The following is a 15,554-nucleotide window of genomic DNA, read 5'->3' as shown; positions in this document are numbered from 1 at the left end:
AAGACCTTTTAGAGCCCTCTACAATAACATAAAATAATATTTGTCTGTAAAATTAGATATTTGTATAAGTGCTAGTTACAATGGTCAGGTTTCTAGTGGCTCAAATTAAAACAATTATTTATCTCAATTGTACTATTTAATAATTTTGTATAACGAGTTGGGATGCCAAGACCACGCTAATTTTCTAACATAAAAGGAATACAAACAAAATAAGAAAAATTGTAACAAGTGAAACTGACATTTTCTCAGCAACGAAAAAAATGGCCTCTTCTTTGAGTAAAAACTATGACTGGTAATTGTTTTTAAACCATTAATGGATAGTGGAAAATTGAGTGACGGACGTGACAAGTTAATACGTGACAATAGATATCAAAGATGTGTGACAGAAGTATCCAAGATCGGTGAGAGTAGAAAATATCATTAGCAGGTATGAAGGTTGATGTGACATTATCGTAAGGTGAAAGAAAGGATGGAAAACTGGGATTGAAATGGGAATGAGTGCAAGTAAGGGTGACATTTGACAGACATATGAAGGCTATTCTACCAGGAGGTAAAAGGTGGTAGTTGGGGACAAAGCAATGGAGGCGAATAAAACATTCACATTTGTAGAGCTCAACACAAAACAGGTCAAATTACTGAATGTATATGTGTGGCCTTGTCAGACTGGGTAATAGGGTGGTTCTTTGCTGCATAAGGCAAAAAAAAATTGAATTGTTTTACACTAACCTTTATTTTTTGGGTATTGAGGTAAAACCTCTGCCTGTGAAATATTTTTTGAATACATCAAGTTTTAGGGGTTGCACAGTGACTCATATTTCCCAACCACTCAATGTTTGCGCCCGATAAGCATCGATTTCCTGCAATCGGGAAACCTCTTGTGATGTTCTGTCACAACTTGAAGCAGATACTGGGTTTGCTGTTCATCCCTTGTCAGGAGACGATTGTACTCCAATGAGAGCAACTGCATACACCAGAGTACAGCTGTATTGTCTTCAATTAACTTAAAAACGACTTTAAAATGTGCAGCACATAGCAAGGTCATAGGTCAACTGTAATGGTCAAAATCACAAGTATAGCAGTGGAGAATAAATAATCAACTCCAAACATTTATGCGAGCCAAATATGTGAAATTACAAACTCCGTGTGCAACCCCTAAATGTAGTCCAAATGGCTTAACATTTCACCACAAGGGTTTTTTTCATACATACAATAATTTTAAGTGTTAGGAAATTGACTTTGTCTAACTTTCATTTTTAAGAACCACCTCCCTGGGTAAGGGTATAATGCTGAAGGGCAGAGCTTTCAATATCAGACAGGAGGCTGTGTAAGATACTGAGAGGTGGCCAATCTGTATTTGGTGAGAAGGGAGCAGGCCCATTGTCCCTCAATATCCTAATGGGTAGCAGCAATGATTTAGCTTTCACAGCATCCAAGAGTACAAGATGGTTTTCAAAGAATCTCAAAGGCAATGATACTTCCTTAAATTGTGTATGAATATTTAGTATGCTTTCAGACTTTTATGGGTGTCAAGGGAGGAACAGTTCCAATGAGTTACTTTTAGAGTGTATCTCCTTTTGGAAGTCAGCTTGGGGACCATCTGCAGACGACAGGGGTAATTCATTGGTGAAACACCAGCGCAGTCATCTTCGGAGCCTTCCCCTTTTAGGATGAGCACTCCTGAAATAATGAAGATGACTTGAGGGAAAAAATCTTCACCTTGTTGCAGAATCTCTCTGTCTGGAACAATAATCTCAAACTATACAAGGCTCAAAACTATACTCTGAGGTCAGACCAGACTTTGGTGAGTTAAAGTGGTTCCATGAGCGCTCAACCATCCCTCTTCCCTCAGAGCATATTTCTGGTGTGGGCAGTAATTCTATTTGTCTGAAGGCCTTTGAGCTTCTGCATAGCCAGATGACATAGCTCGCTCTAAAAGCCGTTTTAAATGCAGTGTCCATAATAATCTTCATATTTCCTTTTGGGATGACTAAAAGGACAAGGCATTTTCTGAAAGACTTATTGTAAAATCCTCTACTACCTATTTCTACTGGAAAGTAGTTTACAGACCATCCTCTATGTTCACAATCAGCTACCAGGTCTTTGTATTTGCCTTTCTTTCTGGCATATGCATTGGACAGGTTCTCCTCCATCGGGACTGTCAATTCAATAATGATGACATTCTTAGTTACTGCCAAATAGATGGTGATATCAGGCCGTTGGGCGGTTTCTGTAATTTGTGGAGGGAACACTATTGGCTTATGGTCTTCATCCATCAGAAACATCCAATCATTAGCCTTCTGTGGGATGTCCTGTGTTTCTACCTGTGGAAGTGGCAGGGCTGGGTTCCTGTAGGATGTACCATCAGCTGTACAGAATGCAATGGTGGGAATGGTGTTTGGTTTTGATACAATACTGGTCTTCTTATTTCCATCTTCGATAGAAGGAGCCATGCCTGATGCAATCGCTCTTTGGGTTTGGTCATGGCACCAGTTGCATCTTCCATTTTGGAGTGAGTCGGTGCACCCATTTAAGATGTGGAGCAATGTGCAATGGTTATGATGGCACAGTTGACACAGTCCAAGGTAGGTTTTGCCCCACAATCTTAGGTTTGCTGGGGAAGGGAGTTGGTCGTGGATAGCATTGATGTGGAATGACAGCATTTCCGGTGTCCATACATAGAGGAGTTTCTTCCACGATGTACTGGTCTGTATGGCAGAATCCCATCTCACCCACTGTTCTTGTTTAGCACATCCATACAGGTAGAGCAACATGTCTTCCTCATCGATATCGTTTACCAAATTAGTAAGCCTTTCCTGTGTTCTCTTCTGGTCATGTCTCCATTCAGCTTTTGATTTTTCCTGTCGCCTAAGCCTGCTCGGTCAGTTTGACCTCTATGCATCTCATTCAGGATGAGGTGTCGCTCCTTCCGTTCTAACTCTTTTAAACCATTCCATCTAGCCTTGTTAGCTCACCTGGAACGAAGTTCAGGGGAGCTTTCGCAATGGCAGGTCGTCCGTCCGTCAGTCCGTAAACACTTGAAACTTCTTCTCTGAAACCGCTGATGGGATTGTGACCAAATTTGGCACAAATTATATTTGTTGTGTTGTGACTAAAGTTTGTTCACGGCATTAAAAAAGAATCGGAGTCTAAGGGGTCTACCGAGGGTCAAAGTGGATCCAGGTGGGGTGGGTATATATTTTTTAACCACAACACCCCAAAATAGGTATTTTTTTGTTTGTTTGTCTAAAGTCTTATGATTCTGTTCGTATATTGTCCCTATGTTTTTTCTTTGTTTCTAAGCACTCTCTGTACAGTGTTTGGCTTGGTTTTGCCTGTATTTTGTATTTTGCCTGTTGGTTTTGCCTGTACACTGTTTGGGTTGGTTAAGCACTCTCTGTACAGTGCTTGGGTTGGTTGGTTTTGTTTGGGTTGGTTTCCATCCCTGCCGTGTTTCTTAAGGTGGTACTTGGTGACCTGCATACATTTCATGGAGGTGGTAAGCCTTTTCAGTTGTAGACCGTACCTTTTTCTGGTTCTGTACAGGGCACTGTTGGAAGTACATCTTTTCAGGTACTTGGTGCAGGTTGCCTCTTGACTCTCAATATAAGATATTGGGAAGTTATAGGTGGTGAACTCCCAGGTCATTTTTGGCACAATTGCATTGTCTTATATCCACATCTTCATGATTCCAGACAGATTGCTTTTCTCGGTTGCTTGTAGCATGGCTACTAGTTTCATCTCGACCCTTTCTCTGATGTTATCATCTTTCAAATCTTCATAGATCAGCTTTCCGAGGAATCTTTTGGGTTGACTTTGGATATACGTGATCTGCTTCCCATCAATTTCGACTTGGGGATCGTAGGCTATATATTGTGTCTTATGCCCTCTACTACCTATTTCTACTGCTCTGCATTTGGGACAACTTTCTTCATAGCGTGGAACTTACATTTGGAAGGCTTAGCTTTCATGGTTCGTGTCCACTGAAGGAAAGATTGAACCTTGTTGATTTGAACCTCGTTTGAACCTTGTTGTTCATGTCTGATGGTTAGATCGCAACGCTCAAAAACATTCACGTCTTCCAGATGGTCACAGAAAAATATGGGAAGAATATTAATATAGCCTTTCTGAAATGACAGATGTAGGATATGGAACTCGGCTGGACTGACTGAATGTCATTTTCGCAATATTGTACTAGGCTTTTCAAGGCTTGCGTTCTGAAAATAGAAAACTAAAAGACAATGAGAAACTACAAGTACAATTCAAATCTTTCCCCGATGCAAAATGTATATTCAATAATCGTGCAGAACTCTTCATTACTGCCACCAATGTAATGATACAGCACCCACATCTTTCATTGTCCCTTTGATTGATGTTTTGTTATTCTTGCCCGTGAATGAAAATAGCCAATGGTTATCGACTACGTCCTATGCTCATTACATAATCGAAGTAACAGAGGCAGCAGATAATGAAGGCTAGGGTGGGAAATTGGTGATAAATAGAGGGGAAGGCAATAAACGATGCTGAATAGGGCTGAAGAACACATGGAATGTAAAAGTTAAAGGAGTGAGTCTAAAGGAATACATCGTTGGCAGGAGAGGGTAAATGTGAAAATAGCCAGATGGTAAGTGGGTAATGAGCAAAAGAATGAGTGAGTAAATAAAGCCAATAGCTCAAATGGCAGAAGAAATGGGGAATTAAGAGTGGAAAAGCAGTTATATCAAGGTGTTTGAAGGAACTGGAGTCGAGGGGGTTCATGGTTTAGCGAAGAGTTTTCTTGCTTCAGAGATAATTGCCTCTGTTCCTCACTGGCAAGACGATTACATGAATCAATAAAGGTGGATCACATGGCGTGCCTTGCTCCCCTTTCGCCCTCTTGAGCTAGTTGCGTGGTAAAACCACAATATTCAGAGCACGGTCGGTTCTCATATTTGTGCTGCATTACTAATCACTTGTAGTGCTAAACTGTTCTCATGGGTCACCTTTCCTAAGCTGGCATCATTGCAAGGAATTAATCCAGAAGAATTAACTTATTTTACCTACTTAATGCAAATTGGACATTCAATTCTTTACTTTTTCACAATGTAATCCAAACAATGTAAAAAAAAAATTATAGACTTTTCAGTAGCATGTTCAGTTTTGCTTTTTCAACAGCAGTTCTTCTTGATGGAATCATTTTTTATTGCAAATGTTTGTCAAAAACTATATTCTGAAGTATTTTTGGACAAATTTACTGGAAATCCAATTCCAATATAAAACTGGAATTAGATTCCCAGTAGAATTGTTCAAAACCACCATGGAATATATATATATATGAATACCTCTACAATGCAGCCACATTATTATTCCCACAAAGACAGCTTCCAGAATCCTTTAGACGTAGAGGGACAACAGGTAATGAGATATGAATCCTCTATGGATTTAACTCCCAGAATAACTGCACAAGCAAGACAACCCCATTACCTCTCAGTAATGCCCACCAATATATAATGTTTCTGGCTAGAAAATAGCAATGAAAATTACACAACACTATCAAACACTACTGCCTAAAAAACCATGAAGCTACTTAGTATAAGTGCAACAATTCATAATTGCAGCATTTCATCCTGCCTGACAAGTTCTGAAGTCGGAGAATTTAAGCACCCCAAAGACACCTTTACACTTCTCATCACTGAAAGCAGTTCACATGCCATTGGCGTAAGCACACCAACAACAACAACAACAACAGGCATTTTAAGGCCATTTTCCCTGCTAGAGCGGGGCAGCGGGGGTTAGCCATTGGCTTAAGCACACCTGCAGGATATCATGTTAAATGTCCTGAAGGCATATACTCATGTGACGTCAAAGCAAATATTTTTTTTACGGTGTAGCCCGTAGGGGAAAGCCGTCTAGAACGGTGTTTGTCTGTATGTATGTATGTATGTATGTATGTATGTCCCTCACACACATATACCAATCAGAGATGAGGATCTGGTCACATGACAGGGGTGATGTGATGTGATTACGTCTGTGATATAATTACAGCAAACGACGGCTGGTTCCACACACCGCTAATTTGATTTCTATGCCATTCAGGGTGAACATATCGCCATACCTGTCGTATATCACAATCGCCATGCTCTACCTTAACATTTTTCATTCAGTGTGAAAACAAAGTGATTGTTAAAATGGCTATCATATATTGAAAGCATAGGAGTTACGGGTCTTGCAACGACACAGTACGTGTAGGCCTTAGGCTTCATGCCTTCATGCCTCACCTTAAGGCCACTTCAGGCAAATTAGCCCATGTTTCTTAATACAGTAGTATCGTTTTCATATTAATAATGTTATTAATAATAATAATAATAATATGTTAAATATAATCGTAACACTGCAATCCCTTTGTCGCGACTGAAAAGTTACAGGATGGAAGCGGTGCATGCATAGTTCATGGATGACTCAATGAGAAGCGGTGCATGCATAGTTCATGGATGACTCAATGAGAAGCGGTGCATGCATAGTTCATGGATGACTCAATGAGAAGCGGAGTACTAATTATCGCGGGAGTAAGGAGTTAGCCTCGGTTTATTAATACAGCAACATCATCTTCGTAATAATGATAATAATAACGTTAATCATAACAATAATAGTATAGTAAATATAATTGCAACACTGCAATCCCTTTGTCATGACTGCAAAGTTACTGGATTGAAGAAGTGTATGGTTGGGTTCATCATTGACTCGAAACATCTATATATATAAAACACAGTTTGTGTGTGTGTGTGTGTGTAATGTTACCGATAGACTCCTAAACGGAGAGGCTTACGTGCTTGATATTTGACATAGACATGGCCATTGAGCCTGGGACGAACATGGCCGAACTCAAAATATTTGACGATCCATATTTTTTATTCATATTTACCTCAGCGCATTTCAGCGAAGTACCCGCTAATCTCAGCCGGTTCCAGAGCAGCTCGCTGATTCGCTCAGAGCGATCACGTGATGTTCCATTACCGCCGCCAGACTGATTCGCTCAGAGCGATCACGTGATGTTCCATCCCGTCACACGTCACACGTTTTTTCACCTTTTATGCGATCGTGTTTTGTATCGATTTTGTGCGATATGAATAAAATGTCTTTGAAACAGCTGTGAAACGTCTTTCCACAACCCTTCCGTAACCGATTGGAGCAGTTTATTGCCGCACAAAACGAGATCCGCGAAGCGAGTTGGTCGAGCCGTTTCGCTCAGAGCGATCACGTGATGTTCCATCCCGTCACACGTCACACGTTTTTCCACCTTTTATGCGATCGTGTTTTGTATCGATTTTGTGCGATATGAATTAAATGTCTTTGAAACAGCTGTGAAACGTCTTTCCACAACCCTTCCGTAACCGATTAGAGCAGATTATTGCCGCACAAAACGAGATCCGCGAAGCGAGTTGGTCGAGTCGTGCTGACCAAGATGGCGACACGGCGGCTTCACTTTTCACGGAGTATGAGCGTTCTATATATTTTCAATTCAGTGCGCCCGTGATTTGTGGCATAGACATGACCATTGGGCCTTCACGGTATAATTTGTGCGAGGCTTTTGTCCGAGTAAGCTTGAGTCGAGAGGGCGAATGTACGGGTTGGGAATGTACGGGTCTCCCTTCCCCCACCCGGCAACGCTGGTACTGGAGGACGTCACAGGATCGGTGAGTCTCCAAAATCCGCTTCGTGCTGTTGCGAATATGCAGGACTATGTCCGATTGTTGTGCTGCTCTCCGACCATGAGAACTGCAACGTCATTGTTGACTGGCCATCCCCTTCCCTCCCCCTTCCCCCTCCCCCCTTCCCTTCCCCCTCCACCCTACCCCCCTCCACCATACCCCTCCCCTTCTCCCCTCCCCCTCCATTTTCCCCCTCCCCCTCCCTGCTCCCCCTCCCTTCTCCCCTCCCCCCTCCCTTCTCCCCTCCCTTTTCCCCCTCCCCCTCCCTTTTCCCCCTCCCCCCTCCCCCTCCCTTTTCCCCCTCCCCCTCCCTTTTCCCCTCCCCCACCCTTTTCCCCCTCCCTCCTCCTCCTCCCCCTCCCTCTCCCTCCTCCCCCTCCACCCTACCCCCTCCCTACTCCCCTCCCCCTCCCTTTTCCCCCTCCCTTCTCCCCTCCCCCCCCCCCGTTCCCCTCCCCCGCCCAGCAATGCCGGGTACTTCTGCCGGGTCCCCCCCTCCCCCCTCCCCCCACTTCCCCCCTCCCACCCCCTCCCATCCCTCACCCTCTCCATCCCCCCCTCTTCTCCCCTCTCCCCCTCCCCCTCCCACTCTTCCCCCTCCCCCCCGTTCCCCTCCCTTCCCCTCCCCCGCCCAGCAATGCCGGGTACTTCTGCTAGTATATAATAAAACAGTGTCTTAATGCAATGTCTTCACTTTCATGGTGACAGCTTAGGGACTTGCAGTAGTTTACATTATTTGCGAACTACTATCCCCACCCAGGTAATACTATCCTCTTTAACTAAAGTATCAAACAACTTGTGGATGGATTATGATGAAACTTGGTGGATGAATTGGTTAGATTACAAAAACAAGCCCATTAGATTTTGGTTCAGGTGTGGATCCTGATGGCAAGTGGTAAAGCATGTGGTGAGGTGGAAAGAACTGGGAAGTGGCCCTGTGCTGTGTGTAGGAAGGGTGTCGGAGTGAACTCCATTCAGTGTACAATGTGCGCTGAGTGGGTTCATCAAAAATGTAGTGGTCTGAGAGGGTCATTAACCAGTGGGGCAGCAACATTCAAATGTAAAGTGTGCACAGACGGAGCTGCAGATGGAGGAAATGTTGAGTTGGATCTTGGAGACGGCGTGAAGCTGGAAGGTGTGAAAACATTTTGCTACCTCGGAGACATGCTGAATGGAGAAGGTGGATCAGACTCGGCAACGGCTGCTCGAGTGAGATGTGCATGGAAGAAGTTTCGGGAATTGAGTGGCGTGCTGATGATGAGGGGAGTGTCGTTGAAGCTGAAGGGAAAGGTGTATGCTGCATGTGTGAGAAGTGTTATGATTTATGGGAGCGAGACATGGGTAATGAACGTAGAGCAGCAACGAAGGTTGGAAAGGGTGGAAATGTGAATGGTTCGACGGATGTGCTGAGTATCGTTGAGAGAGAGGAAGACAAATGATGAATTGCGAAAGATGATGGGAATAGAACCTGTGATTGATGCTGTGAAGAGGAACAGGTTGAGATGGTTTGGTCATGTGTTGAGGAAGGATGATAGTGACTGGTTGAGAAGAGTGATGGAAATGAATGTAGAAGGAAGTAGAAGACGGGGAAGACCGAGAAAGACTTGGCTAAAGATGGTGGAAGAAGAAATGCGGGCAAGGGGGTTAACAAGGAGAGATGCAAAAAATAGGGCAAAATGGAGAAGATTGTCATGGGGACCGCAAGGCTAACCCCCGCTCTAGCAGGGAAAATGGCCTTTAAAATGCATGTTGTTGTTGTTGTTGTTGTGGATCCTGTTCCGGCCTATCAATACAACAACACACAACATGCATTTTAAGGCCATTTTCCCTGCTAGAGCAGTTCCACCATCTTTAGCCAAGTCTTTCTCGGTCTTCCCCGTCCTCTACTTCCTTCTACATTCATTTCCATCACTCTTCTCAACCAGTCACTTTCATCCTTCCTCAACACATGACCAAACCATCTCAACCTGTTGCTCTTCACAGCATCAATCACAGGCTCTATTCCCATCATCTTTCGCAATTCATCATTTGTCTTCCTCTCTCTCAACGATACTCCGCACATCCACCGAACCATTCGCATTTCCACCCTTTCCAGCCTTCGTTGCTGCTCGACGTTCATTACTCATGTCTCGCTCCCATAAATCATAACACTTCTCACACATGCAGCATAGCATACACCTTTCCCTTCAGCTTCAACGACACTCCCCTCCTCATCAGCACGCCACTCAGTTCCCGAAACTTCTTCCATGCACATCTCACTCTTGCAACCGTTGCCAAGTCTGATCCACCTTCTCCATTCAGCATGTCTCCGAGGAAGCAAAATGTTTTCACACCTTCCAGCTTCACGCCGTCTCCAAGATACAACTCAACATTTCCTCCATCTGCAGCTCCCTCTGTGCACACCTTACATTTGAATGTAGCTGCCACACTGGTTAATGACCCTCTCAGACCACTACATTTTTGATGAACCCACTCAGCGCACATTGTACATTGAAGGGAGTTCACTCCGACACCCTTCCTGCACACAGCACATGGCCACTTCCCAGTTCTTTCCAACTCACCACATACTTTACCACTTGCCATCGCCTTCGTCTTTCCTATATTCACCTCCAGACCTTTTGTCTCCATACATTCCTTCCGCTTGTTCATCTTTTCCTTCAGTCCATCCATACTTTCCGCAATCAACACCAGATCATCTGCATACAACAACTCCAAAGGTAAACCCTCCTTTACGTTCTGAGCCAGCACCTCCATCACAGCTACAAATAGTAGTGGACGTAGTACCGACCCCTGATGCACTCCCACCTTCACCTCAAACTCACCACTGTTCCCGTCCTTCGTCCTTACAGCTGTGTGCGCTCTTTTGTACATTGCCATCGCTACTCTGATCAACCATCCGGCCTATCAATGGGAGACAAAATTAAAACTGTTTAGCCTGACGGAGGTATGTGCTCTCATGAGTGCCATTCTAGTTACCCTCGCCAGAGGAGAGGGTATTGCATTTGAGTCGGTTTGTTTGTTTGTTATTTGCCGGAAAAGATTACGGCAAGTATGTTGATCTGTTCGTTTGTCTGTTCGTCTGTCTGTCTGTCTGTATGTCTGTTTGCAGCACGACGTCTACACCGTTGCACGCAGAATCGCCAAACTTTGCACACGTATTTGTCTTGCCCTGGAATAGACTGTGCCCCATTGATGACGTCATCGGTCACGTGGTTCAGCCGCCATCTTGGAAAAACGGAAATAAATTGCACCTCCATATCTCTGAAAGTGCTGAACAGAAAAAATTGAGACATGGCTCTTTGTGAAGAACTCTCCATGCGGAATAAAATATGTTAATGATGACGTCATCAGTGACGTGGTTCGGCCGCCATCTTGGAAAAACCGAAAAGATTTGCACCTCCACATCTCCAAAAGTGCTGAACAGAAAAGATTGAGACATTGCTCATTGTAAAGAACTCTCCAAGGGGAATAAAATATGTTAATGAGGATGTCATCAGTCACGTGGTTCGGCCGCCATCTTGGAAAAACCGAAAAACTTTGCACCTCCATATCTCCGAAAGTGCTGAATAGAACAAATTGAGACATGGCTCATTGTAAAGAACTCTCCATGGGGAATAAAATATGTTAATGATGACGTCATTGGTCACGTGATTCGGCCGCCATATTTGTCCTAAATGGCCGATAAAAAAGGAAATTCCGGCAAGTCCTCGGTCTCCGACCGATTTTTCACCTGTTTGTCTGTTTGTTCGCAGGACTACATCTACACCGTTGCACGTAGAATCGCCAAACTGTACACACATATTTGTCTTGCCCTGGAATAGACTGTGCCCAATTTTTTACTCTCTCGGCCCAAGGCCTCCATTATGATGTCATAATTTGATAAGTACAAAACTTCATCCAATCAAGATGCAATTTCTTGAGTGCCATGTCGGCATAAACTGGTGGAGAAAAAAAATGATGATGACGTCACCGGTCACGTGGTTCGGCCGCCATCTTGGAAAAACCGAAAAACTTTGCACCTCTATATCTCCGAAAGTGCTGAATAGAAAAAAATGAGACATTGCTCATTGTAAAGAACTCACCATGGGGAATAAAATATGTTATGATGATGTCATCGGTGCCTTGATAATGACGTCGTAATTCGACAAGTACAAAACTTCACCCGATCAAGATGAAATTTATTGAGCATAATCTCGGAATGAATTCGTTTAGAAAAGAAATAATGATGACGTCATCGGTCACGTGGTTCGGCCGCCATCTTGGAAAAACCCAAAAACTTTGCACCTCCATATCTCCGAAAGTGCTGAATAGAAAAAATTGAGACATGGCTCATTGTAAAAAACTGTCCATGGGGAATAAAATATGTTAATGATGATGTCATAGGTGCCTCCATTATGACATCATAATTCGACAAGTACAAAACTTCATCCGATCAAGATGAAATTTATTGAGCATAATCTAGGAATAAAGTAGTTTAGAAAAAAAACAATGATGACGTCATCGGTCACGTGGTTCGGCCGCCATATTTGTTTTAACACAAAAGCCTTAAAAAAACACTGAAAATACATCCTGGCGAGGGTTTGCAATCTCTGATTGCTCTTTTTCTTTTTACTTTTTGTTAATAGAAGCAGCCTTATAAAAACGCCATGATGAATGAATGAATGAAGGATCGTTTTAAAGCCATTTTTCCCCGCTAGAGCGGGGGTTAGCCTTGCGGGCCCCATGACAATAATGGTTCCCTGTTTGAGGCAATGTTTTTATGGCCGGATGCCCTTCCTGACGCCAACCCTTGGTCACGCTCTTACGATGCGCAGGGATATGCTGTTTTAATATGGATTTAATATGCCATGATAAGCTGTTTTAATATGGATATACACCTCAACACGGAGTTCGTTCAAGGGGCAAATCTCCCTTGGATAATAGGGGAAGTTAAATCGCTACAACCTCCATCATGTAGCCCTTAATCCCCCTGTCACATTTGGTTGTGGTTGGATAGTAATGACCGAATTTATCACAGTCAAAAAACAGACACCAAATTCGGTATTTCAGTACGATTGTCTTCCAGAGACTGTCGAATCCCACCCTTCCTTCCAGTGCTTCACACAAGCAGTGCAACACCAATTCCTGCGTGCAGGTTATTGTTTCCCTCCCTGGCTCTCTCCATAGTCCTGTTCATTTATTTCCTTTATTGTCAAATCAAACTGTGGCAACCAATGCCCAAAGTCAGTGCACTGCCTATCTGTCACCTCACTCTTGCATCAGCCGAGATTTGTACACAATAAACATAGGGGAAATACCCCTGGTGCTCACCTGGTAGAATAAACGGTATAGTACTGCACCGACTAAGGGTATTTTAAACCAATTTCAATGGTTGCTAGAATACAGGGCACCATGTAGAATCATATTAACACAATCATAAGACTTTAAACAAACAAAGAAAAAAAATACCTATTTTGGGGGCCAACCCTCCCCCCCCTCCCCAACCCCATATACCCTACATGACCAAAAGTATGCGGACACCCCTTCTAATTGGTGGATTCAGCTATTTCAGCCACCCCATCGCTTACAGGTATATATAATCAAACACACAGCCATGCAATCTCCATAGACAAACATTGGCAGTAGAATGGGCCGTACTGAAGAGCTCAGTGACTTTCAACGTGGCACCACTCAGTGACTTTCAAAGGATGCCACCTTTCCAACAAGTCAGTTTGTCAAATTTCTGCCTTGCTAGAGTTGCCCCGGTCAACTATAAGTGCCGTAATTGTGAAGTGGAAACGTCTAGGAGCAACAACAGCTCAGCCGCGAAGTGGTAGGCCACACAAGCTCACAGAACGGGACCGCCGAGTGCTGAAGCGTGTAGTACGTAAAAATCATCTGTCCTCGTTTCCAACACTCAATACCAAGTTTCAAACTACCTCTGGAAGCAACGCCAGCACAACAAGTGTTCATGGTGAGCTTCATGAAATGGGTTTCCATGGCCGAGCAGCCGCACATAAGCCTAAGATCACCATGCGCAATGCCAAGCGTCGGCTGGAGTGGTGTAAAACTTGCCGCCATTGGTGTCTGGAGCAGTGGAAACGCGATCTCTGGAATGATGAATCACGCTTCACCATCCGGTAGTCTAATGGACGAATCTGGGTTTGGTAGATGCCAGGAGAACGCCACCTGCCCAAATGCATTGTGCCAACTGTAAAGTTTGGTGGAGGAGGAATAATGGTCTCAGGCTGTTTTTCATGGTCCGGGCTAGGCCCCTTAGTTCCAGTGAAGGGAAATCTTAACGCCACAGCATACAATGACATTCTAGACGATTGTTTGCTTCCAACTTTGTGGCAACAATTTGTGGAAGGCCCTTTCCTGTTTCAGCATGACAATGGCCCCACACACAAAGCAAGGTCCATACAGAAATGGTTTGTCGAGATCAGTGTGAAAGAACTTGTCTGGCGTGCACACTTCAACCTCAACCCCATCGAACACCTTTGAGATGAAATGGAACGCTGACTGCGAGCCAGGCCTAATCGCCCAACATCAGTGCCCGACCTCACTAATGCTCTTGTGGCTGAATGGAAGCAAATCCCCGCAGCAATGTTCCAACATCTCGTGGAAAGCCTTCCCAGAAGAGTGGAGGCTGTGATAGCAGCAAGGGGGGGGGGGGAATGGGGGAACTAACTCCATATGAATGCCCATGATTTTGGAATGAGTTCAATGTTCGGGTGTCCACATACTTTTGGTCATGAAGTGTACCTCCTAAGTCCCCAATTTTTCTAATGCCTTGAACAAACATTGGAACATCATGGGTGATTAAGGTTGTGATGAAGTTTCATCGAAATTGTATGTGTAGTTTCGATGAAGAAAGCAAATACCTATTTTGGGGGGAAACCCGCCCCCCTCCCCTTCCCCCCCCTTTCCCCCTCCCCCTCCCCCCCTCCCCTCCATAGACCCCTAAAGGGGCAGATCTTTTTTAACCGTATCTTGTTTGTCTGTCAGCATGATATCTCAAAAAGTTATGGACGGATTCAGATGAAATGTGGTGGACAGGTGGAGTGTGTGACAAGGATGAATCGATTCGATTTTGGTGAAGAGACGGATCCGGATGGGATGGGAACCACTGAATTGTTTGAGTTAGGACAATTGATCAGTTTAAAAAGGGATACCGTTACTTCAAAAAGGGATGTATCTGTGCATGTGTATGTATGAAGAGAGGGACAAGTTCTGGTGTGCTATAGAGAAGCTGATGGAAAATGTGAAAGATGAGGAAGTTGTTGAGGTAGGAGGAGACCTAAATGGACATGTGGGAAGGAGTATGGACAGTTTTGAGGGAGTTCATGGGGGTTACGGATATGGTGTGAGAAATGGAGAAGGGGAAAGGATTTTGGAGTTTGCTGATGGAGCTGATTTATTGATTTGTAATACTCAGTTCCAGAAAGAGGATAATAATCTTGTTACATACATGTCAGGTGGGTCGACGACAACCATTGACTACCTGCTGGTGCATAAGCGAGATAGGGGGCACCTCCGGGACACAAAGGTGATCCCGGGGGAGGAGGCTGTTTCACAGCACCACTTGGTTGTCTGCGACATAAGGGTGAAAGGTGCGAGGAGAGCTCGGCGGGTGAAGTACCAACCGAGAATGAAGGTGTGGAGGTTGAAAGAGGTGACAGTGAGGGAGGCATTAAAAGAGAGGATGAGTATGGTGGAGGATGATGTGGTTGAGCTTTAAAGTGGTTGGATGTCAATGAAAGATAGTCTGTTGGGAGCCGGTGGTGAGGTATGTGGGTGGACAAAAGGACCACCGAGGCACTCGGAAACATGGTGGTGGGATGATGAAGTTGGAAAGAAGATTGACGAGAAGAGGAAGAAGTTCAAGGA

The 15,554-nt window shown here is 44.1% G+C and overlaps 1 protein-coding gene across 1 annotated transcript in view; it reads right to left on the bottom strand.

Annotated features, from left to right (window-relative positions):
- Nucleotides 1–15,554, bottom strand: part of LOC137430752 (inactive dipeptidyl peptidase 10) — a 789,411-nt gene that overhangs the window by 696,740 nt on the left and 77,117 nt on the right. The window lies entirely within an intron of this gene.

The sequence above is a fragment of the Myxine glutinosa genome, chromosome 7 (assembly GCF_964187855.1).
Source record: "Myxine glutinosa chromosome 7, kmMyxGlut1.1, whole genome shotgun sequence".
Taxonomy (NCBI): Eukaryota; Metazoa; Chordata; class Myxini; order Myxiniformes; family Myxinidae; genus Myxine; species Myxine glutinosa.
The sequence above is the reverse complement of the archived record's forward strand: the minus strand, read 5'-3'. Positions and strand labels throughout refer to the sequence as shown.